The 27,753-nt window shown below is 38.0% G+C and overlaps 1 protein-coding gene and 2 pseudogenes across 9 annotated transcripts in view; 1 reads left to right on the top strand and 2 right to left on the bottom strand.

Moving 5' to 3' along the window:
* TCF12 (transcription factor 12) overlaps window positions 1-27,753 on the bottom strand; it is a 402,065-nt gene that overhangs the window by 270,741 nt on the left and 103,571 nt on the right. The gene's annotated exons all lie outside the window — the stretch shown is intronic.
* LOC100344250 (ubiquitin-conjugating enzyme E2 variant 2 pseudogene) lies at window positions 6,027-12,374 on the top strand (annotated as a pseudogene).
* Window positions 13,852-14,339, bottom strand: LOC138844692 (U6 snRNA-associated Sm-like protein LSm5 pseudogene; annotated as a pseudogene).

Below are 27,753 nucleotides of genomic sequence, written 5' to 3'. Positions count from 1 at the left end.
TTCGTGCATTTGGGGAATAAATCAGCGAACGCAATATCTCTGTCTCTGTTTCTCTGCCTCTTCAGTAAAAAATATAAATATACATGAATTACTTGTTAAGATGGCTAATGTTAAGAAAAACACTCACAGGAAAACAAGTGTTAGTGAGAATGTGGAGAACCTGGGCAAGGTTTATAGGAATGCAAAATGGTACAGACACTATAGCATTCAGCACAGAGGTTCCTTTTAAAATAAAAGTAGAACTACCATGGAATCCAGCAACCCACTTCTTGGCATTTATTCTATACAACAGAAACCAGGATTTCAAACAGACATCTGAATTCTCATGTTCATGGCAACATTCACAGTAGCCATGATATGGAAACAACCTAAATGTCCACCGATGGACAGATGCATAAAGAAGATGCAGTATATATGTACCATGGAATATTACTAGTCTTAAAGAAATGATGCCACATGGACGGACCTTGAAGACACTATGCTAAGTGAAATAAGTCAATCACTGAGGACAAATTGTGTAAAATTCTATGTTTCTGAGATAACTGAAATAATCAAACTCATACAAGTAGATAACAGAATGGTGGCTACATGAGGCTGGTGGTAGGAAGAAGTGAGGAAATGCTATACAACAGATAAAATTTTAGTTACATATGACTAACGAAGCTGCAGACTACAAAATATTGTGTTAATAATTAACAAGTGTATTGTACGATTAAAAACTGGTTAAGAGGGTAGATTTCCTGTTAAACACTCTCATCAGAACTTAAAAACCAATCAATATCATAAAAACAAATAATATATTAAGTTAAAGTCTTTGGGTATTTCTCTACAGTTTTCATATATCTAAAGGACAATAAAATATGTTACAAAAAATAGACTAGTTTAGCATCTTTTGAATTCACTGATTTAAGGAATCATTAGTTTTCAAAACTGTGCATATAAGAAATCCATTAAAAAGATACTCAGAGGCACAAATTAGATCACAATGGAAAAGAACAGCCAAATTTAAAAGTCACCATAGCACAATGAATATTAAAATGCTGATTACAACCAGTTTCTATTCTCAAAGCAATATTTTCAAAAATTGTAATTTCTCATTTTGGTAATGGCAGAATAACTTACATTGGACTAACCTTCAAAATAACAGTTAAAAATCATGGCAAATTTTTTTAAATCAACTATTCAAAGACAAATGAGACTGACCAAAAGTAGCCATAAATTAGAAAGGATCTAATCAGCGGAAGAACAAAAACCAAACTCACTGGGTAAAATCCAAATCCATATGCTTTGTCCAGTGAGGGCCCTCCCCAGTTAACAGAACATGTGCTGGCTGGCTAAGCAGAAAGTTAGTGTAGTTTTTGCTTAAGGATCCAGAAAGTAAAATCTGGGGATGCCAGTATGGCTGGAAAATAAGGAACAGAAACACAGGATAGAGAAACATACAGTTAGGGAAGGTCCAAACATTTACATTTAACTTCCCCTCAAAATCTTTGGCTGAATTTGACACAATATAAACATGGGGGAAGAATATAAGAAGCACAACCAAGAGCAACAGCCAGAAGGCTAAAATAACTGAGCACAGATTTCAGCTGCTGGGTACCACAGAAGAAACTAATTAGGGGGTTAGTAAATAATTTGGGCTTTCTACAAACCTCCCTTAACAAAGCATAAAACCAAGCCTCAAGATAATCAACCAATAATGTCTACTCACCATATCAAAAATGAAACTCTGCCAAAATTAACAGAAACCAAAACCTCTATAGTGTATCTTCTACACTTTATAACGTGAAATAGAAAATTACTAGGTGTGTGCAGAAATAAAAATATGACCATTAGTCAAGAAAAAAAGCACCGTATGAAAATATAGATGACATCACATTGGAATAAGCAGAAAACAATTACTAAGCAGCTAGTAGAAATATTCAAGTACATTAAAAAATAATATCTAACCGAATGAACACAGAGACTCTCAGCAAGGAACTGTTTAAAAAATGAAAATTCTATAATTGAAAAGTGTTAACATCTGCAGTGATAATTCTACAGAATAAGCTTAACAATGCACTGGAGCAGCAAAAATAGTAGTTAAGTAAAACAAAACACAATAAATGATTCAATATGTAAAGCTAAAATGTTTTGGGAAGAACGACTAGAACTTCAGCTGTTAGGCAATACTAAAAAATCTGTATCTGAAGCAGTTAAGAAAGACAAAACCTTCCCCAAATCAGTGGAAAACATAAACTTGCAGATAAAATAAACTGCTTTATCTCACCAGTGCACACATACTTGAAATGAAAATACAAAGAGTTTATTTCAAATTTTTTCCATTTAGATTTCAATACCTTCTTTTTCCATATCATTTTAAAATATTTTATTTATTTGAGAAGCAGAGTTACAGAGAGAGAGCGTGAGAAAAAGTCTTTCCCAGATTCTTAATTTTACATAAATATAGTAAAACACAAACTCTGACAAGACTGTGACAAGTGTAGGGTGTAAATCCTAGAGAAACTCTTAAGAATAAAGTAGCATCAAAAAAAAAAAAAAGCCATTAGAGGAATTACAATTACAATTGAACACCAAAAAAAGTTGATTAATCCAAAAGAAATCAGGAGGAGAGAATATTGACCAAAAAAATCAATGTCACAAAAGAAAACAAACAGTAGGATGATGGAATTAAATATATCATCAGTAAGAAATACTAGAGAAAATGTAGAGCAACCAGAATTTTCACACATTGCTAGTGGAAGTCTAAAATGGTAAAACTACTTTGGAAAACTCAGTCAATTCTTCAAAATTAAACTACTTTTTTATTTTATTTTATTTTTTTTGACAGGCAAAGTTAGTGAGAGAGAAAGGTCTTCCTTCCGTTGGTTCACCCCCAAACGGCCGCTAGGGCTGGTGCGTTGTACTGATCCGAAGCCAGGAGCCAGGTCTTTCCTCCTGGTCTCCCATGCAGGTGCAGGGCCCAAGGATCTGGGCCATCCTCCACTGCACTCCTGGGCCACAGCAGAGAGCTGGCCTGGAAGAAGAGCAACTGGGACAGAACCAGTGCCCCAACCGGGATTAGAACCTGGAGTGCTGGCGCCGCAGGCGGAGAATTAGCCTCGTGAACCGCGGCACCGGCCAATAATTAAACTACTTCTTTAATGACTTAGAAATTCCAATAATTGTATTTACCTAGGAGAAATGAAATCTCTACACACTGAATTATACCAGAGGAGTATCTGGTCTAGTGGTTAAGATGCTGGTTGAGATCTTCACAACAAAGGAGTACTAAGGTTACGGTCTCAGTTCCACTCCCAATTCCAGCTTTCTACTAATATACACACTCTAGGTGGCAGCAAATGATGGCTCAAGTACTTGGGACTTGCTACCAAGATGGGAAATCTGGATTGAGTTCCTGGCTCCCAGTTTGGAGCTGGCCCAGTACTGGCTGTTGCAGGCTTTTGGGAAGTCAACAGGTGGGTGGTAGTTCTTTTCTGTCTCTGTCTGTCTCAGTCTAGCACAAAACACAACACAACACAACAAAACACACAGTAGTCAAAAACTTCTAATACCCTCAACTGCCTATCAACACCTAAATGGATGAACAGATGAGGGCTTATTCACAAAACTACTATTTGGCAACAGAGGAAAAAAAAAAACTGCTGACACTCCAATAACTCAAGTCTTTTGAGCAAAAGAAGTCAGACACAAAAGAGGACATATTATATCATCACACTTATACGAAACTCTACAGTGGCAAAAGTGTGGTGATAAAAGCAACACATGGTTGTTTGGGGTAGGAAGGGGTTCACTGGAAAGGGTAAGAGGAATCTTTCTGGAGTACTGTAGGCTGGATCTCCCAGAAAGCAGACTGAGATCGATATTTCTGAAAAAGAAATTCACTGGGCAATAATCTCAAGCTCAGTATCTATGATGAGTTAAAGGAGATACAAAAGGGAATAGAGATATTCAATTGCAGTACACTAGCAAAAAAAAAAATGCCTCGGCTTATTACATAAGGAGTTCTTAAGATCCTCAGACCCATCCCCTCAAGCCACCTCTCCACTGATTAGTCACTTGACCTCCACAAAGTGAATGTGACCATGGTGAAGGTGACTCCCTTCAGCACACGGCAATTCTTAAGAGTTTGATTCTGGTCAGTTAGCCTTTAACACTCACAGCAACTGGAGGAGTAACTGTTCAGACCTGGAAACACTGAACTGTATCCACTACATGCCAACATGGAAAAGTTTTAAATCTTAGATATGCATTTATTAAGTTTCCTGAATGACACATTTAGGATGCATACTTTTGGGAACCAAGAGAAGTCAAACAGCCATAAATTGCATTCGTTAACAATCTAACTTAACATAAAACAAAATGATGCACGAAAAACAATTAAATATTTGTGCCATTTGTGAAATATTAAGTAAGAGGTATTTTCCCATCGTGGTACAACTTTAGTAGAAGAATATGATGGAAGGTTGGTAAATCAACCCAATTATACTTAGGAGACTGACTAATTCTAAAAGGTTGAGAAGGTAAATGCAATGTTACTTTTTAAATTTTTTCTTAAATTTTAATGCAAGCTAAAAAGTTCTTATTATAAAAAAGGTCTTCCTTTTTCCATTGGTTCACCCCCGCAAGTGGCCGCTACAGCCGGCGTGTTGCGGCCTGTGTGCTGCGCCGATCCGAAGCCAGGAGCCAGGTCTTTCCTCCTGGTCTCCCATATGGGTGCAGGGCCCAAGGACCTGGGCCATCCTCCACTGCACTCCCGGGCCACAGCAGAGAGCTGGACTGGAAGAGAGGCAACCGGGACAGAATCTGGTGCTCCAACCAGGACTAGAACCCGGATGCTGGCGCCGCAGGTGGAGGATTAGCCTAGTGAGCTGTGGCGCTGGCCTAAAATAAATATTTAAAAAAAATTCAACTTAAAGAATTCACAAAAATGAATACCTAATTTCCCTAATTAGTGACTTTTTTCTATTAGAGAAACAAAGCTAGCAGAATACAGTGAACATTGTGACTACCAAAGCTGGAGCAAAGGTTTAAAAAAATACATACATATGGCAAGTTGAACCGAAATGCTTAGGTTTCACATTAACTATGTGCTGACCCTTCTAGGTTCTCACTATAAAATGGGAGTTGACAAGAGTATGCAAACCCCAAGAATGGGGCTTGATTAAATGAGAGAATGTTTGTCAGACTCTTGGTACAGTGTCTGTCAAACACTAAATGCTAAGTCTGTAAGCTATAAGAAACTGTAAGGAAGATTTTTACAATTCCATTGTTAGAAAATTCATTTGGCAATCTTTCCACTGAGGAAAACTGTGGGAGGTAGCCATCTGCTGCTTAAAAAAGTGGCTGAGTTTAAGTTGGAGCTTCCATTTGGGGTACTGCATCTTCAAATATTAGTTCCTGGAGCCAGCGGTGTGGCAAACCGGGTTAATGCCCTGGCTTAAATTGCCAGCATCCCGTATGGGGCACTGGTTTGAGGCCCAGCTGCTCCACTTCCAATCCAGCTCTCAGTTATGGCCTGGGATAGCAGTAGAAGATGGCCCAAGTTCTTGGGCCCCTGCGCCAACATGGGAGACTCGGAAGAAGCGCCTGACTGCTGGCTTCAGATCAGCACAGCTCCAGCCGTTGCGGCCAATTGGGGAGTGAATCATCGGATGGAAGACCCCTCTTCCTCTCTCTCTCTCTCTGCATCTCTTTTCTTTGTGTAACTCTGGCTTGCAAATAAATAAATATTTTTAAAAAAATATTAGTTCCTGCATGACTGGGCTATCCATGGCCTTCAAGAGCAAATAGCCTCTGTGCTTAAGGTTCTCCTATTGGTGACCTTTTATTTACCATAAATGATATAGAAGATGTTGTTCCTCAAAGCCTAACCAAGGAATCTAACAGTGACACAATCCTGAGCCTACCGTTCTTTAAATGTCCTTGGGCTGAAGAGGCAATCAGGTTTATGTCAAATCAAATTTTTTCCTACTTTTGATGAGGAGAAAGCAAACCTCTAGGAAATAGGGTAGGAGAGATTTTTGTATTATCAGGAAAAAAGGATTTGAGGTAGCAGTACAGACATCGTTCACATTATGTGACTTATGTCACACTAATGCGGTATGTATTGTGATGCAGTGGGTTAAGCTGCCCCCTACAATGATTACACACCAATGCCAAATTGAGTGCCAGTTAGAGTCTAAATGCCTGATAGAGTTCCAGCTGCTCTGCTTCTTATAAAGTTTCTGTTAATGTACCTTGGAAAGCAGTGGATGTTGGTCCAAGTATTTGGGCCCCTTCACCCATGCGGGAGACCCAGATGGAGTTGTTTGCTCCTGGCAGCCATTTGGGGAGTGAACCAACAGATGAACACACACACTCTCTGCCACACACATACACAAACACTTTTTATCTCTCTTCCTCTCCTTCCCATCATTCAAATAAATTATTCTTCATAAAGTCACACTGCTTTTGCCTTTTTCTTCTAACATTGTCTACTGGAATGAGATAGCACACAGAATACCTAGAAAGCACCTTGCATGTAGGAGCTTCTAAGTATTTATATCACTTGCTTTCACAAAACCATGTCCCTATACCGTTCAAAGATAAAACGTAATAAAAAATATCATCATTGGCTGCGTCGGGCTGCGGGAGAAGATGGCGGTCTCCAAAGGAGTTAAAGTTCCTCGTAATTTTCGCTTGTTGGAAGAACTTGAAGAAGGACAAAAAGGAGTAGGCGATGGTACGGTTAGCTGGGGCCTTGAAGATGATGAAGATATGACACTTACAAGGTGGAGAGGCATAATTATTGGGCCACCAAGGACAAATTATGAGAACAGAATATATAGCCTGAAAGTAGAATGTGGACCTAAACACCCAGAAGTTCCTCCATCAGTGAGATTTGTAACAAAAATTAATATGAATGGGATAAATAATTCCAGTGGAATGGTGGATGCACGGAGCATACCAGTATTAGCAAAATTGCAAAATTCATATAGCATTAAAGTTGTATTTCAAGAGCTAAGACGTCTAATGATGTCCAAAGAAAATATGAAGCTTCCACAGCCACCAGAAGGACAAACATACAACAATTAATTTTAATGGATCTCAAACTTGTTTTAAATCAACAACCTTCTACTCATATTAATGTCTTGATTAAATACCACAATGCAGAATACCCACACATTCAGTAAAGAATTCCAGCTGGTATATGTGACCCAGACATTTGTAATATATTTAATATATGTACACCCATTATGTTTTCAGGTAACGGGAGGAAAAATGCAGCACAATTTTTCTTTCTCTTGTTGAGGCACTGTCATTTAAACATAAACCTGGAGTGCTCCAAGTAGGATTCGGGTTTACAAGACGCAAGCGTGGCAAGAAGTGTTAGATGGCAGTGGAAATGTGTGTTTCTGAAAAGTAAAAATCCCAAGAAGGACAAAAAGAAATGGCATGCTTTATCCATCTTGCTTAGTGAAAGAGCTGCAGTTGAAATTGTTTAAAGTAGCAGGTACAATGAATATTGTCACAAACTGTGTTAAATTTTAAAGCGATGTTGGTGCTGACTACTAGTAGTATAAAAATATGTTCAGGATTGTTTTGATACCTGTATTTATAATAAAAAAAAAAGTTGGGGGGGGACTAAAAAAAAGTCATCATTATTTCACTGTTTTCTATAACAGCCTAATCACATATTGTTTTCCACAATTTAACAATTTCTATTCAATAAGTACTTAGTGAAGATCTGCTGTAAGAATCAATCTTTTGTTATTCACTCCCCTACCTATAAGTCACATCTTTATTTTCTGTATCCTCTGAATGGTAGTTCATAATCACCACAAATGACCAAGCCAGTTAAAGTTAACTAATCAGATGATGTCTTCTCTGGAGATGTTCCCTTCTGTTTTATGTTCACTGACCTCAAAACATATTTTTAAGAAAAAAAGAAACAAATTTTGAAACTTTGAAAATACTAAATTGTAACCTAAGCGAAAGGTGCCATTCTAAAAATAATCCTCTAAGAAACATGAGAGAAGACATTTAGTCTAGTGGTTAAGACACATGCATCCCCATCAGAGTTCAATTCCCAGTTCTAGCTCCTGACTCCAGCCTCCCATCAATGCAGACCCCTTTGGAGGCAGCAGTGATGGTGATAGTTGAAGCAAATGGGTTCCTGCTACACATGTAGAAGACCTATATTGTGTCACCAGCTCTTAGCTCTGGCCTTGGCCCAGACCCAGCTATACAGAGAGTAAACCACCTTGTACTGTCTCTCAAATAAATAGCAAACAAATCTAACAAAATATGTGACTGAAACAACAGTAATTTCCAATTCAGAGTAATGCTAAATATGCATATAATTTTCACCAGAAAAAAATGTGTAAAAGTAAAACTGAAAAAAAGCAGGTTAACAGCTAGAAAAGAAAATTAGTAAGGTCAATAGAAGCACATCTGGAACTCTCTATGACTACTAACGCGACAAGAACAAATGTCTATGAATTTTCTCTGATGAACAAGAAGTTCATTAAAAATAATAGTAAAATGCTATTTTAAGAAATATCAAACTTCACGTAATTTAAGAATACATAGGCAGGGTCTGGCACTGTGGCACAGCAGGTTAACACTCTGGCCTGAAGTGCTGGCATCCCATATGGCCGCCAGTTCAAGACCCAGCTACTCCACTTCCGATCCAGCTCTCTGCTATGGCCTGGGAAAGCAGTGGAAGATGGCCCAAGTCCTTGGGCCTTTGTACCCACGTGGGAGACCCGGAAAAAGCTCCTGGCTCCTGGCTTCAGACTGGCGCAGCTCCAGCCATTGCAGCCAGTTGGGGAGTGAACCATCAGATGGAAGATCTCTCTCTCTCTCTCTCTCTCTCTGCCTCCCCTCTTTCTGTGTAACTCTTTCAAATAAATAAATAAATAAATCTTTAAAAAAGTATATATAGGTAAATTCGTAAGAAAAAATTCAAAATTCAAATACTAGAGTGCATAGTAGCATAATACGGCATGTTACTGAATAGGTGTAATGTGTGTTCTGAGCGTGTTCACACGTATAAGACTACATAAATTCAAGACAGTAGTACTTATACCCTTTTTTTACTTTTCCATTCAATTCAAAATGTTTTCTTGTTTCCCATTAGACAGAGTCCAATCGGAATGTACAAAAACATCCTACTTTATTTTTCTCCTTGCAAAGTTTCTTTTGATAAAAAGTATTAAAAACTATTAAAAATGCTTACTATGGGAACTATTTAAAAATAATGCAAGGGGAAAAATGGAAATGAACTATAAATATCAATAACAGTTTGTTTTGAAAAGCAGGACCACTACTTTTTTCCTTTTCATGTTTTTTTACATTTTTGAAATTAGTTTATATTATTTGTAATTATTAAAAAAATAAGATTGGATGGGGGGCAGCATCAAATAAGTAAATTATTTAAGAAGAAGAAGAGGAAAAAGAAGAACACGTAGTTCCTCCAAAGACATACAAATGGCTAACAGGCATATGAAAAACTATTCAATATAACTAAACATTACAGAATTGCAAATCAAAACCATATACCCTCAACATCTGTTAAAATGGACACTATTAAACAGAAAATAACAAGAGGTAGCAAGAATGTAGAGAAACAGAAACCCTTGGGTACTACCCATAGGAAAATAAAATAGTATAGTCTTCATGGAAAACAGTAAGGTGTTTCTTCTAAAAATTGAAAACAGAACTTCCATATTATCCAGCAATCTCACTTCTGGATATCTGTCTAAAGGATCTCAAAGACATATCTGTACATCCATCCTCACTGCAGCATGATTCACAATGGCCAGGATATGAAAACAACCTGAATGATCATCAGTGGATGAATGAATAAGAAAATATAGTACACAGTATATACATACCATGTAATGTTTAAAACTGAAGAAAATCCTGTCATTTGTGACAACATGCATGAACCTATAAGACCAATATGCTGGGAGCTGGCGCCATGGCGCAATAGGTTAATCCTCTGCCTGCGGTGCCAGCATGCCATACGGGCACTGGTTCTAGTCCCGGCTGTTCCTCTTCCAATCCAGCTCTCTGCTGTGGCCTGGGAAAGCAGTGGGAAATGGACCAAGTCCTTGGGCCCCTGCACGCACATGAAAGACCCGGAAGAGGCACCTGGCTCCTGGCTTCAGATTGGCTTAGCTCCAGCCGTAGCCATTTGGGGAGTGAACGGACGGAAGGAAGACCTTTCTCTCTGTCCTTCCCTCTCAGTGTTTGTGACTCTCTCAAATAAATAAATAAAATCTTAAAAAAAGAGAACAACATGCTAAGCAAAATAAATACTGTATGAGTCCATTTACATACAGAATCTAACATAGTAAAACTATATAAAATGGAATGGTGATTGCATAGACTGGGAAGAGGGTAAAATGAGAAGCTATTGTTCAATGGATATGTGTTAGTCATTCAAAAGGAAACAGTTTCAGAAATCTGGTGTACAAAATATATCATATACCATAGTCAACAATATGGTATTAGCAACTAAAAAATACTAAGTAGCAGCCATTTAGCCTCAAAATTAAGAGGCACATGTCCCACATCAGAATGCCTGGATCAAATTCCCAGCTCCAGCTTCTGACTCCTTTTCAGCCAATGCAGACCCTAGGAGGCAGCAATAATATCTCAAGTCACTAGGTTCTACCACCTACATAAGAGACCTGGGTTGTATTCCCACCTTCTATCTCTGTTTCCAAGCCTGCCCCCACAGTTGTGGGCATTCAGAGAATGAGCCAGCCAATGGGAGGTCTAGCTCTCCCCCTTTCAAACAAATAAAAGATAGTTTATTTAAAAAAAATTTATTAAGAGGGTAGATCTCATATATTTTGAATCACAATAAAAAGTTTATCTAGTAATTCATTTGAACATATATATATATAAATAACATTATCCAATAGAGGAGAAAATTCTGTATTTTGAATAAAACAAGAATATCCATTTCTTTTAGTCAGTATCTTATTTCTAACAAATGCTTTGTTTTTATTCCCTTATCTTCATTTTCCTGAGATTTCCATTTTTTTAAAACGAGTGAATTGGGTCAAAGGGGCTTAAATGCTTTACAAAGAAAAAACTGCACTAGAACCAGCTTATCCATCATCATCATCTTCATCCACCTCACCCCTTTGTCTTCCTCCTCTTCCTTGTTTTCCTGCTCTCTCCAACCTTGAAGACTCCTTTGTTGCGGCATCAGGCTTTCCTTCAGCTTGATATGTAGCGATATCGTGTGGCACTTTCCCTTCAGCTTATACCCTTCTTTTCATCAGGTTGCTTGCTGTCTGCAGCAGTGTTATTCCACATCTCTCCCAGTATTTTTTTTAACAGCCCAATGGATAGGCCACGATGTTCTCCTTTGATTTTTGGGTGACAGAACAGAAGAAGACAAAAACGAAAGAGGCCTCTTGAGTGCACTGGGATCCTTCAAGTTCTTTCTTGTTTCCCCTTTAGGAAAGACACAGGTTTTCATTTCTGTTTCAGGTAACGAGCCTTGTCTGCCTTTCCCATGTCTTTAGATTTTTCCTTCTCTTGAGCAGACATGGTATTCCACCTCTCTGAGCACTTCTTAAAAACTCTTGAGAAGCTGAAGGAAGCATCTATGTGCTTCTCTTGTGCTTCTCCCAGCAAGTCTGCAGAACTACATATAATGACATCTTGTCTCTTGACTTCTTAGGATCTCCTTTGTCCTTCTTTAGTTGCTTTTGTTTTGTTTTGTTTTGTTTTGTTTTTTTAAAGCTTTCCTTGCAGAAAACTTTTGCTGAGAGCAAGGAGAAGCTGTGAGCTCCTGCACTCAGAACCATAGCAGGATGGCTGCCATAATGCCAGGCAGCTCTACTTCCTGTTGGCTTGGCCCTGGGATATATTTCTCTCTTTATCTTAAAATAAAGGTGGCTGCTTTTATTTCCCTTTACCTATGGCCATCTGGTGAGCCACAACATGACTCAGACTGACAACTAGCTGAGGATTCACTTTCATTTAGTCCCATAAAATAAAGTGAAAGGGTATTTTAGTAATTATATCAAGCAAATGGTCACAAACAGGCAAGGACTGGAAAATGGCAATTATATTCACATATAAAATACTCTGCAAACATAACAAGAAGGGATTCTAACTACGGGCCCTAATCCAAAGATTAGAAAAAATTGTGTGCAGTAAGCTTTTGAAGTAGTGGTCATGTCTTCTTATGTCACCCAAAATAATTTTCATGAATATGAAGAAAGACAGTACCCTAGTAATGGGATTAAGTAAACAATAAATGGATTTTAACAAATATGAAAAGCAGCATTCTTCATACAAACTAAATGGCTACTATAAATTTCCAAAGACCATTTTCTTTACAAAAAAAAAAAAAAAAAAGACAAAAACACTTCAATTACTTTTGCTTTTGTATAAGTGATATCTTTGGGTATTTTTAGTTCTAAGAGTTGCCAAAATAAGCCCATTTACATGTGATGCCTGTCAACTAGCAAATTTACATTTAGATTTTGTTGGCATTGGACCCTGCATTCTGTTCCCTTTTTTGTGCCTTTGTTGTTTTTAGGTTTGGCAGTAGCTCTTGATCTTTGTTTAACTTAGTCCTTTGTCTAACTTCTGCACTATATACACATTGTATAATTAGCATGGAATAACACTTTAGCTTCCATCACCACAATTAATTCCCACTGTGCAAAGACCTATGTGGCTTCAAATTTAAAAAAAAAAACACAAAGACATAACACCTAATTTCTCCACCTGAAGAAGGCACAGAAAAGCAAATAAGAGCACTTGGTTCTACAGCACTGCAAAAGATTCGTGATGATGACATTTAATTTTATTGTATTAAAAGCTGAGTAATTAGAAAATAGAGATTTCAACAGAGTTAAATCTGGCAGTCAAAATATCCATCTTTTAATTTCTATTGTATTTTTCTATTTGTCTTCAAATGTCTTTTTTAAAGATTTTTATTTATTTGAGAGGTAGAGTTATAGAAAGTTAGAGGGAGAGACAGAGACAAAGGCCTTCCATCCATTGGTTCACTCCCCAAATGGCCACAACGGCCGGAGCTGTGCCTATCCAAAGCCAGAAGACGGGCGCTTTCTCCTAGTCTCCCATGTGGGTGCAGGGGCCTAAGCACTTGGGCCATCTTCTAATGCTTTCCCAGGCCACAGCAGAGAGCTGGACTGGAAGAAGAGCAGCCAAGACTAGAACCGGCGCCCATATGAGATGTCGGTGCAACAGGCAGAGGATTAACCTACTGTGCCATGGTGCTGGCCCCTCAAATGTCTTTTGATTTAACTTACACAGAAGTATCCAATGTAAGGTTAATGATATCCTGCCTCAAACTCATCATGTAATTGAGAAAGTGATAGCTTAATTTGTAAAAGTTAATACTTGAGAAGCTAACTACAGATTCATATAAGCAAATCATACAATGGACCAATAAAAAGGGATTTTTTTAAAGTTCATCCTTTTATTTAGAATAATTTTTGCTTGAGAATCAAATGGCCATATAAATGAGGAAGTAGTTGTAAAATGACAGGCAGCAAAGTGGCAAAACAACTACAAAATCTTCATTCCACTGACCATTGCTGTATAGTAAATAAAATAACAGTTAACCAGGAGCCAGCATTGTGGCATAGCAAGTAAAGGTGCAGCCTAAGTGCCAGCATCCCATATGGGCGCCAGTTCTAGTCCCAGCTGCTCCACTACCCATCCAGCTTCCTGCTAATGCAGTTGGAAAAGAAGTAGAAGATGGCCCAGGTCCTCAGGCCCCTGTACCCACATGGGAGACCCAGGGGAAGTTCCTGGCTCCTGGCTTCAGCCTGGCCCAGTACTGGCTGTTGAGGCCTCTTAGGGAGTGAAGCAGTAGCTAAAAGATACTGTCTCTTTCTCTCTTCTCTCCATAACTCTGCTTTTCAAATAAATAAACAAATATTTTGAAAACTGTATTGTTGCCATCATAAGACAATAAAGGACCTAGCATAAGTCAGGGAAATCCGCTCATACTTTAGACCTTTCTCCTCCAGGTACCAGCATTATTTTTTATAATATTTTCAATTAGTAAAATGTGAACTAACATGGTGATCCTTCTTCCTTTTGGTGTGACATTTTCTAATACCATATTGACAAAGTCATCAAATCCTAGAAAATCACCAACAATTTCTTTACCACTCTTCATTACAATGTGAATTATTGATCCTACACATTTATCCATGAACTCTAGTGCAGCAGCTAGGACAGGTTGGTAATAATGTTAGGCACCATGGCTGTACCAAAAGCTGTCCAAGAAGGATTTATATGAGTATGATCTTCAGTACCCTGTAATAATGCATTGTAAAATATAAATGAATAGCTTATAAGCACATAAGCAGAGATTTTGACTATAATAACTTCTACAACCCCCAACTATATAATCAGTAATAAATGCAGTTGCTTTCATATCCATAATAAGAGTAAGGTAATTGCCCTAAATGCTATAATTTACCACAATCAAAGAAGCAACACCAATAGAAAAATTCAAAGGAACTACTTTTACTGGCTATGAACTACCATCTGTTGTATTTACATCTGATCATAAAGCACTCACGGCTCTTCAAAAATAAATAAATCATGGAGTTAAGACATTATCTGAAAGGGCTTTTATCTTCTCCTGCTGAATACCATTCTTAAAAAAGCTCTTTCTTCACTTGACGGTTGAGCTCTTCCTCATACCCACTTCCAAAGGAGAGGAGACAGTAAAGCTTTTTTTTTTTTCCCCAGAAAGTCAAACTCCCACTATTCAGCCATTTCTTGTGGAACTCCTTTCCATCTGTTTCACTGACGGGTCAGTCACGTTATGCACTGGTGAAGATAAATGGAATCCACCGGTGAAGATAAATGGAATAAAATCAATATACTTTTTTAAACCAAAAATGATTAGTTTGAAGTATGAAAAGCCATCACACATGCCAAGATAGATTCCAAAATCAAATACACAGTCCACGGTATTAAGAAAACCAGGAATTTAAACTGCACAAGAAATTAAATGGTTCGGAATCCTTTGGGTGACAGCCAAGCATGACTTCTGAGGAGGTCAGTAACTGCAGCACCTTAGTAAGTAACAGTTACTATTTCAGAGGGGAGGGAGAATAATATTTGTACTTAAGGAAGTCCAGAAGAAACCCTAAGCTGTACAAGTAACTGGGTCTCATGATTCTTGATAAGCTGGTATGGAGTAAGGAGATGAAGGCCCACAGACAGAATCTGCAAGCAAAAGTAGAGAAGGAACCAAGCTTGTTTAAAGGGAAGGAGCTAGAGAAGAGATCAAGACTAACCTCTCTGAGACTTCCCTGAGAAGATATGGAAGTGTAATGTCAAAAGTAACCCATATCCAGTGGGGACAGTCCTTCATCCTGGGAAACGGGGCACGGCCAGTAAGGAGGCCGCCCTTTCACCCATCATGCAATGCAAGTTAGTGGGCAATCTGGTGCTAAAGCTTATGTAGACAACCTGCTTCTGGGTTGGGGTTTCATACGCAGTAGAGCAGCTCAGTCACTGTGATCTATTGAAAGTCAGCCCTCAAGACACAAGGGTTTGTAAAAGAAAAAAAAAGAAAAAAAAAAAAACGAGGAAAAAAAAGGAACCCATAGGCATGCCATTTTTAAAGACTTAAAAAGATATGACTGAATTAAGGATTTCTGGGGCATCATGGTTAAGGATCTACAGAAACAAAAACAGGGAAAGAAAAACACCAAAGTATATGGAAAAGTGTAAATTGATTCCATAAGTGATCAAAAAACACAAATACCTCCAATAGGGAAATCAAGTTAAACAGCTGGGTGTGCAAACCACAACAACTAGCAAAATGCTAAGAATGCCACTGCGGTATTCCATAGATGGGAAAAAGTAGCAGCTGAACTTCAGCATGTGAAAATGTGTAACAAAAAGAACCCAAGCCGGATCTACACAGCATACAGGCACTGATGTACTCTGAATAAAACCATCAATCTCATATACAGGTGAATATGGATGTATTCATGCAACCTCTTTACACTAGAAGACAGTCTCCAACGTACCTTAAAGCAAAAAGTCAACAAGTTCAAGCAACCTATGAGTCAGCTGTGAGTGAATAGTGCAGAACAAGATTAAGAAGGCAGCAGCCCCAAACCTAAGGCTAGTTCTTTGTGTCAGCAACACAAGAAGTTAAGGGGCTAACTCATCACAAAAATCAGCACTTGGATTACATTCCTTTTTTTTTTTTTTTTTGACAGGCAGAGTTAGACAGTGAGAGAGAGAAAGAGAGAAAGGGAATTACATTCTTATTTTCCTTCATTCACAAAGAAAAAAAAATATGTCAGAAAGTCTAAGTCACCTTTCCCATGCCTTTCCTCTTTTGAAATGATTCTAAGTTTTATCTGCATGTCTACAATACACTTGAACAAGGACTAAAGAAAAAAAGACCTACCTAGTTTTCCTTTTGCCTCTTCCAAAAGTAGTCCCCTAGCAAAGGTAACAAAAATGCATTTCTAAAAGAAGAAAAATATTTTAAATGCTACTGTTTGTCTCTTTTCCCTTTTTCCATCGAAATGATCATTTATTGTCCTCTACTTATTAAGGGAAGGACATGCTCTGGCAAGAATGCAGAGATGAGAATAGCAAATTTACAGTTAGGTGATTCATGGATAGAAAACTGAGGCAGAAGATTCTAAAGACTCATTCAATGTATAGTGGTACAAAATGATACCCAGGCACTTTCTTGTTATTAACAGATTCCCTACCCCAATTACCTAAACAGAAAGTGTGAGTTAACAGCTATAAATCCCACCCCCAATTTTTAAAAATATATTTCACTTATTTGTAAAGCAGAGTGACAAAGAGAGGCAGAGACAGATCTTCCATCCACTGGTTTGCTACACAAATGGATACAAGGCCAGGGCTGCACCAGGCCAAAGCCAGGAGCCTGGAACTCCATCCAGGTTTCCCACATGGGTGCAAGGGCCCAAGAACTTGCACCAGCTTTTGCTGTTTTCATGGCTATTACCAGGAGCTGATAGGAAGTGGAGCAGCCAGTACTCACTTGAACCAGTGATTCAAGATGTGATGCTGGTGTTGCAGGCAGCAGTCAACTATTACCCCTTTCTAATTAAGTTAGAATACAAATTTTTCACTTGATTTTGTTTTTAATCAAATTCTTACAAATATTGGTTTACTCTAAAGACTGCTTCATTTTGAAATTCAAACTCCTTTTCTTTGGAAATCTATTAAGCTGTTCTAAACACAGCTTACCTCACATTTGGTACTGACTTGTGATATACGATATGATGCTGCTCTGTGTATGACAGCCCTAGCACAAGAAACAAAATCCTTCTTGAATAACAAATACTGGTATTCTGCTGTGTCTAACTAATCACGTGTGTGTGTGTGTACATGTGTGTGAAAGAAAAACACAGAGATAGCAACTGCATATACATAAGAATAGAAAAAGTAAATGAAAATCAGTACGAAATAGATACATTTTAATTCACTTGTTAAAAAGCTAACCAGTCAACAATAACATATTGTATATTTCTAAATAGCTAAAAGACTTTTAAATGTTCACACTAGAAAAATATCTGCAATATATGAATATAATAATGCAATATATAATATAATAATATATTATATATAATAATATAATAATGCAATATATGAAGTGATGGAAGCTAATTATCCTAATTTGATCATTTAAATGTATGCATGTATCAAAATACTACATTGTACCCCATAAATATGTACAATTATTGTGTCAAAAAATAATCAAAAAGCAAATCAACTTACAGCATCAGAAAATCAAAGAAATAGAACACATACTCAAAAGAAATTAATGATTTTCTAAGGCAACCATATTTGCTACTAAACCCAACAGTATCGTAAGAAAATGACAGACTAGACTGGCCTTTTTATCTTCCTCTCTTCCACCCTATTCTCACTGGATCTCTACCTATTCTATCCCCACCACTAGGGAGCTTACACAACTTTCAAAAATCTGTACAGAAAATTATTTTCCAAACTCCTCTAGTTTTGTTACTTTATATTTTATCACCTAATAATAATCAATTTAAGAGAACAATATAATTGTTAAATTTTTTACTTACTTTAGGGACTGGCATTGTGGCTTAGCAGGTTAAAGCTGCCGCCTACAATGCTGGCATCTCATATGGGCAACGGTTAGAAACCCAGCTGCTCCACTGATCCAGCTCTCCGCTAATGCACCTGGGAAAGCAGGAAAAGATGGCACAAAAACTTGGGCCCCAGCACCCACGTGGGAAATACGGAAGAAGCTCCTGACTCCTGGCTTCGGCCTGGCCCAGCCCCAGTAATTGCAGCCATTTGGGGAGTGAATCAGTGGATGGAAGACTTCTCTCTCACTCTCTGTCTCTGTGTGTGTTTGTGTATGTGTGTGTCTTCCTCTCTCAGTGTAACTCTTTCAAATAAATAAATCTTTAAAAAATTATTTTTACTTATATATTTGAAAGACAGGCATGAGGGAGAGGAAGAAGGAATGGAGGGAGGAGAAGGAAGGAGAGAGTGAGAGACAGACAAAATGAGAAACTGATCAACTGACACACCCACCACAGAGATCTCCCATTTAGTGATTCACTTCCCAAATGCCTGCAACAGCTGGGGCAGGGCTGGGCTGAAGACAGGAGCCTAAAATTCAATCTAGGAGGGGTGGCAGGTACCCAAGTACATGAGCCATCACCACTGCCTCTCAGGGCATCCACTAGCAGGAAGCTGGAATAAGGAGCACAGTCAGGACCCAAACCCAGGCCTTCTGATATTGATGCAGGTATCCCAAGTTATGTTCTAACAACTATACCAAACATTCCCCCATGTTTTAAATTTTCTTTTTTTTTTTCTTTGTCCAGGGAAAACAAACCCCCTCTTCCCTTAACTGAACTAACTACATCATTCCAACATGCTAGTTATGTGCAGCTGCCCCAATCATATGACTCACTATAAGAAAGGACTTAAAAATTTCTTCTGCTCAGTGGAAAATATTATAGGGCCTGCTTCTTTCATCTGCTCCATTTAAAATTTTTGTCTCACTGAGATATAACACCAAAACAGAAGCAGAAAAAAAGTAAACTGGTTATTATAAAAAATAATTGAAACTGAAAAGAGAAACTACAGAATCATAATATTTTACAAAGAACCACAACAGTTCAATAAAAATACAATTCAATGAAAAACTGGACAAGTGATCTGAATAGACAGGTCTCCAAAGAAGATATAACAGCAGCTAATAAACACAATGAAAAGATGTTTAACTTCATAATCAACCTCTGCAAAATGCAAATTAAAAACTTGAGGAGCTACCACTCACAGATTCTTATTTCTGTTTCCTAATGGCAGTATTGTGAAATGGAAATAACACTGACCTGAAGATCAATGCTTTAGGTCTGCATTCAAGTCACTTTTCCACTATTTATTAACTGTATGCTTCTGGGAAAGTCATTTAAATTCTGTATGCCCTAACCCCGTATATGTAAAACATAGATAATAGCACTTCTAAATTCACTGTGAGTATGAAATGAAAAATATACATGAGAAAATATTTCATGAATATCCTTATGAACCCATACATATGTATATTTATAAAATGTATTAAAAATTAAGTTGTCATAATTTGTGAGCTTATTTATAACTGTAAGGAACAAGGCTAAACATACAAAACCATAAGCGATCTTAAAACCACACATTATTAATTTCATTTCTGCATTTTTTTTTTTTTTTGACAGGCAGAGTGGACAGTGAGAGAGAGAGAGACAGAGAGAAAGGTCTTCCTTTTGCCTTTGGTTCACCTTCCAATGGCTGCCACGGCCCGTGCGCTGCTGCCGGCCCACTGCGCTGATCTGACAGCAGGAGCCAGGTGCTTCTCCTGGTCTCCCATGCGGGTGCAGGGCCCAAGGACTTGGGCCATCCTCCACTGCACTCCCGGGCCATAGCAGAGAGCTGGCCTGGAAGGGGGGCAACCGGGACAGAATCCGGCGCCCCGACCGGGACTAGAACCCGGTGTGCCGGTGCCGCTAGGTGGAGGATTAGCCTATTAAGCCGCGGCGCCGGCTCATTTCTGCATCTCTAACATTACAACAACCCCTTTCACCGGTGGCAACATTTTACTGAACTGAACCTAAAGGGTGAGTTCTTGTCCACCAAGAATTAGTCAATGACAGTGACAGAATATATGCCAAAGGAAAAAAAATGACACACCAACTAACAAAGCAAAACAAAGCAAAAAAACCTAAAGATTCTTCCACTTACAGCATAATGGTTTATTTAGCCCCAGGAAAAAAACAGCCTTGGAGACCCAAGTAAAATTTGTAGATGAGATCAATGTCAATAAAAATCACCAAGGGACCCACATAACCCAAGAAAACAGCAGCTACTTGCTTGAAGTGTTAAACGGTATCCAAATCTAAACAGGTACTACCAAAATTCATATGGTGACAAATGATTCGAATTAGCTCACTAATAAATTTACCAACTGTCTACAGAACTGTCAAATTATGGTTCTTTAGTTAACAATATATCATTAGAATAACTAGGTAAACCTGTCAATTTTGACAGATGTATTATAAAAATCTGGAGGTGGAAATATAACCTATTTTCTTTGTTAGGGCTGTTTATGACTCTGCAGTCCCTTTTAAGTAGGAAACTTTTATAGCTTAGAAAATAAGGGATATAGGCTGGCACCGCGGCTCACCTGGCTAATCCTCCACCTGCGGTGCCAGCACCCCGGATTCTTGTCCCAGTCCCAGTCGGGGCGCAGGATTCTGTCCCGGTTGCTCCTCTTCTTTTCTAGCTCTCTGCTGTAGCCCGGGAGTGCAGCAGAGGGTGGCTCAAGTGCTTGGGCCCTGCACCCACATGGGAGACCAGGAGGAAGCTCCTGGCTTTGGATCCGCGCATCGCTGGCCGTAGCGGCCATTTGGGTGGTGAACCAACAGAAGGAAGACCTTTCTCTCTGTCTCTTTTTCACTAACTCTGCCTGGAGGGAGGGAGGAAGGGAGGGAGGGAGGGAATGAAGGATAAAAAAAGCCACACAAGAATTACTCTTTAAAAAAAAAAAAAAAGTAAAAGCAATTAAGCATCCTGCCACCACTATTCACATCAAATTTTTAGTTCAGCTCAAATACAGTATTGTGGGAAAAGTCTGAAAAGTTCCTCATTACTAACTGTGAAACCACTAATTCCCAAAATCAAAGGAGTCCAAGATTTACTACAATGAAACAAAAATTCCACATTATCACTTCTGTATATTTCTCCATTTCAAGTATTTTTGTTTTAATTTTCTGACAGCAAAAAGATTATTTTTTTCACTTTTGGTGTACAGTTCTATGAATTTTAAAACGATCATAGTTTTCAGTCATTATATTTTCAAATTATTTTTTTTTGCATCACACTATTTTTCCTCTCCTGGAACTGAATGACACAAACACTGGACCTTGTGTTACTGGCCCACAGTTCTCTGAAATTCTTTGTTCTTCCCTTTTTATTATTCAGATTGGAAAATTTTTATTAACCTATCTCAAGTTCACAGACTTTCATCTTCATTCTGTTACTGAGTCCCACAAGTAAGTATTTTATTTATTGCATTTTTCAGTTCCAAAATTTTGTGGTTCTTAAGATATCAACTGATTGTGGATTGTATAACTGACACTTTGGATAATATGCTATTAAACAAGTTCTTTAATCCTATGGAGTGTATTTATATTTATGGATCAGCAGGCAATCAATCTGGGTGGGTTCAGACTATAGGTTCCAATATGCCTTCTGTAGGTGACAGTAGCTATGTCAGTTAAGCTTTCAAAGCCTGCACGCTGCTAGCTGGGTGATTCCTATGAATATACCACCCAGTGGTCAGTCTATAACCTAGGTGGAGTTTTACTGCATCTCAGTTTTAAGTCTTAGATATGCTAGTTCATGAGATTTTTAACCAAAACTCTTTGCTCTTTTTCCAATTTCCTGAGGATAACTTTTCTGTCCTGAAGTTAGCAAGAGTTCACTTCTATAGCTGACCTCATCTGATGTCAAACACTGGAAGGGCAGGATTTTTAAAAGCAAGGACAGCAGGTTTGCTCTGCCTCTTGGAGCTATAGCTCCATAAGAGGAAGGGTCCAATGCCTCAAAATTTTGGCTCCTACATACACCCATGGCCAGCTGATATGATTACCATGCAACTGCTTAAGATTGGATTGTGAGAAAACAGGTGGAAAGGAAACAAAAAGAGAGAAAAAAAAATATGACCTCAATTCTCAACTTCCTTCCACACCCCTCGAACTACAACTAAAGGATTACAGGATCTTGTTAATATGTGTATCACAGTGCTTTTACTTCCAGGATTGCATGGAGTTTAGGCTAAGGGATCCTGGAAATCTGGTGGTATTTTGAAATCTGATACTCTCCAATCTGTCTGCTATTTACCCTGTAGTCTGTCCAGGTTTTATAGTTACAATCAGTTGTTTTTTTAAAGCAGGGGTAGTCATGGTGGTGGTGTATGTATTATGATATGCATGGGATCTCTGCTTATATAACCTCAACAACAGGTGCGCAATGATTCTCAAAGTGGCACACTTTATTGTTATCAAATTAGTAAACCTTTATCTATAAACACCAAAGTACTTATCTTTTAATTTATTTTACATAAACTTTTTGAGAATTATCAAAAATTTCTCTTTCAGATAATTGTATGAAACCTAACAGTCATACATATCCATACATGTGTTAAACTTGATGAAATTGTATACCATCAAGTTAATTTTATTCTTGAATAAATCTCAAAGTAAAACTCAAAAGGAATACCATTAACTCACATAGGTTATCATAAAATCCATTTTTCTCCAAGCAATAAAAAGGTACAGTAGCAAAGGAAAAAAAAAATTAAAAAGAGCAAAGCAAACAACCTAGGCCACTAACGTGGTATATCAGGTTAAGCTACCACCTGTGATGCTGCATCTCATATGGATGTCACATAATGTTCCAGCTGCTCCACTTCTCATTCAGCTCCTGTTAAGGGCCTGGGAAAGCAGTGAAAGATGGCCCAAGTGGTTGGGACTCTGTTTCCATGTGTGAGACCCGGAAGAAGCTTCTGGCTTCAACCTGGCCAAGCTCTGGCTGCTGCAGTCATTTGGGGAGTGAACCACCAGATGGAAGATATCTCTCTGTAACTCTGCCTTTCAAATAAACATTCCTTAAAGAAATCACTGAAAGTCCATTCAAAATTTCTCTATTCAAATATTTGAAATAAAACTAACAAAATGATAGTAAAATGCATAGAAAAAAATGAAGAAATTAATCTATCATATTGTAAACAAAAATTAACTTGAAATGTTTAAGAAAATCAAAAGAAAAATATAAAACTAAAACTTTTGAAGAACACAAAGGGAAATATCTTCACAATTCTGACATAAAAGATGTTTTAAGACAGGACAGGAAAAGTTTTAAAAACAGGAAAATATGATAAATATGATTTCACTAACATTAAGAAGTAATACAATTCAAAAGACTTAAGAAAATTTACAAACACTGAAAGCTGTCTTAATATATATAATAAGTGACAAAAGTTTTACAAAGTTTTAAGAAGCCCTTTAAATTTAATCAAAAGCTTACAATTCAATTTAAAATAGGCAAATACATGAGTGGACAATAAACACAGAAAAAGATGGTTAATATTATCAATAATCAGAAAAATGCACACTAATAAGATACTACCACATATCACAGGAATAGCTAAACTTAAAAAGACTGACAATACCAAATGTTAGAGAATGCTGAACAACTGCAAGAGTGAAGATTGCTTGTGGAAGTGTAAACCAATACTTCCACTTTGAAAAAGCAGTAGCCCAGTTTCTCAGAATGTGAACAATACATTTATAATGTGCCCCAGCAATTCCACTGAGTATTTGTCCAATAAAAATAAATACAAAGACCTGTATAAGAATCTCAGAGCTTTATTTACAATAGCAAAAGTACTTACTTAAAAATCCAAATATCCATCGAAAAGTGAATGAATAAACACTGATATATGAAAACCTATAATTCAGTTATGAAAATAAACTATTTGAATTTTTATTTATTTATATGAGAGGCAGGGAGCAAGAGAGATAGAAAGAGAAGTTCCAATCTGTTGCTTTAGGCCAAAGCTGTGGATGAGAATTCAACTCAAATCTCCCATGTGGATGGCAGGGACCTAATCAAGTCATTCATCATCTCTGCCTCTCAGGGTCTACATTAGGAAGCTAATTGGAAAGAACTGGGATTTGAACCTGAGAACTCTGATACAGGACGTGGGTGCCTTATATGCTGGACCAAACACCCTCCCCAGAAAACTAATTTTTGATGCATACAGTGCCTCGGATGAATCTAAAAACAGATTGAGTCCAAAAAGTCAGATAACAAGAGTTTATGCTATATGTTGCATTATTATGGAGGTACTTTTAGAGCAGGCTAAATTAGTGTACAGTGACAGAAATGTATTGAATAAGGGCTGGCACTGTGGTGTAGAAGATTAAGCTGCTGCCTGCAGTATAGGTATCCAATATGGGAGCCAGTTGGAGTCCCAGTCCAGCCACTCCACTTCCAATCTGATTCCCTGCTAACATGGCTAGAAAAGCAGAGGAGGTTGACCCAAGATATTGGGCCTCTGCCACCCACATGGGAAACCAGGATATAGCTCCTGGCTTTGGCCTGGCATAGCCCTGGCCATTGCTGCCATTTAGGGGGTGGACCAATGGAAGGAGGATCTTCTCTGTCTCCCTCTCTGTAATTCTGCCTTTCAAATACATAAATCTTAAAAAAAAAAAAAACAACTTCATATGGTTAAGGAAAGAAAAGAGAAAAGAAAATACCGGGGCGGGGGTGGGGGGAGGGCGGGTAATGTGATGAGTTAGTTCCAGGAGACAAGTATTAAGGAGAACTAGCTTCAAACATGTATAATGAAACTTTCTAGAGTTATGGATGTCTACATATCTGGTTTAGGGTGCAGTACATTGATAGACAAGCGTACTCCAAAATGTTCATGAAGAAAAATAACATTAGAAGTTTTAATTTTGGCGCAAAATAATTTTTAAAGTTTTCATAGTATACATTTTTCTTGAACTTTTTGAAGACTTCAATGTGACATATTTCAAAAACCTACACTAAAATAAACTTATCTTTTAATTATATTTTCCATGAGCCTTTTGAAGTATACATTTGTCCTCAGATATCAAAACTAATAAAATGTACACAAAATATATACACTATTGATATATGATTCAATAAAACAAATTAAGCAAGCTCAGACAAAGTTTAATAAACACTTACTTTCTCAGTCATTTTCCATTCAGCTTTAAACATTTTAAAACTTAATCACAGAGGGGCTGGCGCTGTGGCACAGTGGGTTAATGCCCAGGCCTGAAGCTCTAGCATCCCATATGGGCGCCAGTTCGAGATCCAGCTGCTTCACTTCCAGTCCAGCTCTCTGCTATGGCCTGGGAAAGCAGTAGAAGATGGTCCAAATCCTTGGGCCCCTGTACCCATGTGGGAGACCAGGAAGAGGCGCCAGGCCCCTGGCTTAGGAACGGAGCAGCGCCAGCCACCAACTGGGGAGTGACCAGCGGATGGAAGGCCTCTCTCTCTCTGTCTCTCCTCTCTCTGTACAACTCTTTCAAAATATATATATATAAATCTTTAAAAAAAACTTAATCATAGAACTTTAATCAGTCAGAGAAAGAAAATTGATAGGAAAAAAACTAGGAGATGTATTAGAAGTCTTCTGGTCCTCCCTTCTAGTCAGTTCAAGAGTCCTCACCACAGCTTGGTGATGGATGCTTTCAATACATCAGTAACAAGGCACTCGGGCCTCTCAAAGTCCTTTCACTGACCAAACCGATAATCTCTTGGAAGGCACTCTGTTAAACGAAGAGGAAAACTGTGCTCTTCCAGAACCACTGCCTAGTGATGAAATCCAGCCTACTACCTGTTTTCTCACATAAAATTCAGCTGGAATAAAAGCCATTCCTATTTGTTTACCACAGTGTTTATGGCAGCTTTCATGTTACAATGGCAGAGTTAGATGACTGCAACACAAAACCCACAATGTTTATCTCAGCCCTTACCAAAAAACCTTTTCCTATCCCTGTCTCTAGAAGAACAACAGAGAAATCTTCCCAACTAATTATCATTCCTACAGAACCATTTTTAAGAGCCCCAATTCTATGTATGCCTCCCATACAGAGGACAGAAGAGTTGATGAGTGATCTTCTTAAAGTATGCAAATGAATTCATCACCCTAGCTAAGCTTACAAAGCAAACACATACCATCTATGATTCTGACACATTTTTACTAACGCAGTTTAACTTTTCATTAATTTCTTTTATGCTTCATTATACTGGTGATCACATATCTTTCACAAGAAGGATATTTTTAAAAAACAGTGTAGAGCAGCCAGTGCTGTGGGGCAGATTAATCCTCCACCTGCAGTGCAGACATCCCATATGGACACCAGTTCAAGTCTCGGCTGCTCCTTTTCCAATCCAACTCTCTGCTATGGCCTGGGAAAGCAGTGCGAGATGGACCAAGTCCTTGGGCCCCTGCACCTGCATGGGAGACCTGGAAGAAGCTACTAGTTCCTGGTTTCGGTCAGCACAGCTCCGGCTGTTGGGGCCATTTTGAACTAACAGAAGACCTTTTTCTCTGTCTCTCCCTCTCACTGCCTGTAAATCTACCTCTAAAATAAATAAATAAATAAAATCTTAAAAAAAAAGAAAAAACAGTGCAGATGTATTATTTATGGAAATAAAAGTGCTAAGAAGATGTAAGTTCATTCAGCTAACTTGTTTGGCTCTGAGGCCAGACAAATCGCTGAGTATATAACTCTTAAACTGTAATCTTCTCTTCACTTACTACAGGTTATAATGTCATCCCATTATGTTATTTAATACAAACTTTCCAGTTTGAGGATTATTCTCATGTGGGATCTAAAGTAAGCCCTGTAGTCGATACAATTAGAAAATTCAGGTATACACAGAAAAAACATAACCAGGAAGATGCCGTAAAGAAAGCTCAACAAATATGACTCAGCGAAAAGCCCACATGCTCATAAATCGGATAGGACTAAGTTTGAATTTAGGCTCCATTCTTTTTCAGCAAATATAAATTTTGTATAAATTCTGAAGTAGATTAAGGTGAATATATAAATGAATGAGCCAGGTACTATCTTAAATATTTTTTAAATGTGAAACATGACCCAAAAAAAAGTTTATGGAAAATGCATATTATAAAAAAAAAAACTATGCAAAAACTTCAAAAAACTTTTTTTTTTGCCCCCAAATAAACTTACCTTTTAATTCTAGTATTTACAAACTTTTGCTGTGCCCTCGTATTTTGATACAGGAACTGCTTTTACCTAACCAAAACCTCTATGGAAGAACTCCGTCCTTCTTCTTATCCATGCTACATACACCTCAAAGAGGAGTGGGCTTCCTGACCAGTGTGTGTCTGGTTCTTGAATATGCACAACTGATATAATTTTAAAAAGTTGCTAACACTGGAAATTGGAACTATTGTCTTAATCAGGAGCTGAATGATGAAAGGCAGAAATTCTAGGTGTTCTCTTTACAGTGCTAGCAGGCCAGTCTGGAGTCAACAACGCTAGTCACTGCATCACTAATAAAGTTGATATTTTCTTCTTCATGTACTCTCTTCTATCTTTTCTTTCCATCTTGGTTTCAAACTCTGGATCAAGATTTTTTTTTCTT

The sequence above is a fragment of the Oryctolagus cuniculus genome, chromosome 12 (assembly GCF_964237555.1).
Source record: "Oryctolagus cuniculus chromosome 12, mOryCun1.1, whole genome shotgun sequence".
Lineage (NCBI taxonomy): Eukaryota > Metazoa > Chordata > Mammalia > Lagomorpha > Leporidae > Oryctolagus > Oryctolagus cuniculus.
Note: the sequence above shows the minus strand (reverse complement) of the source record. Positions and strands in the feature narration are given on the sequence as shown.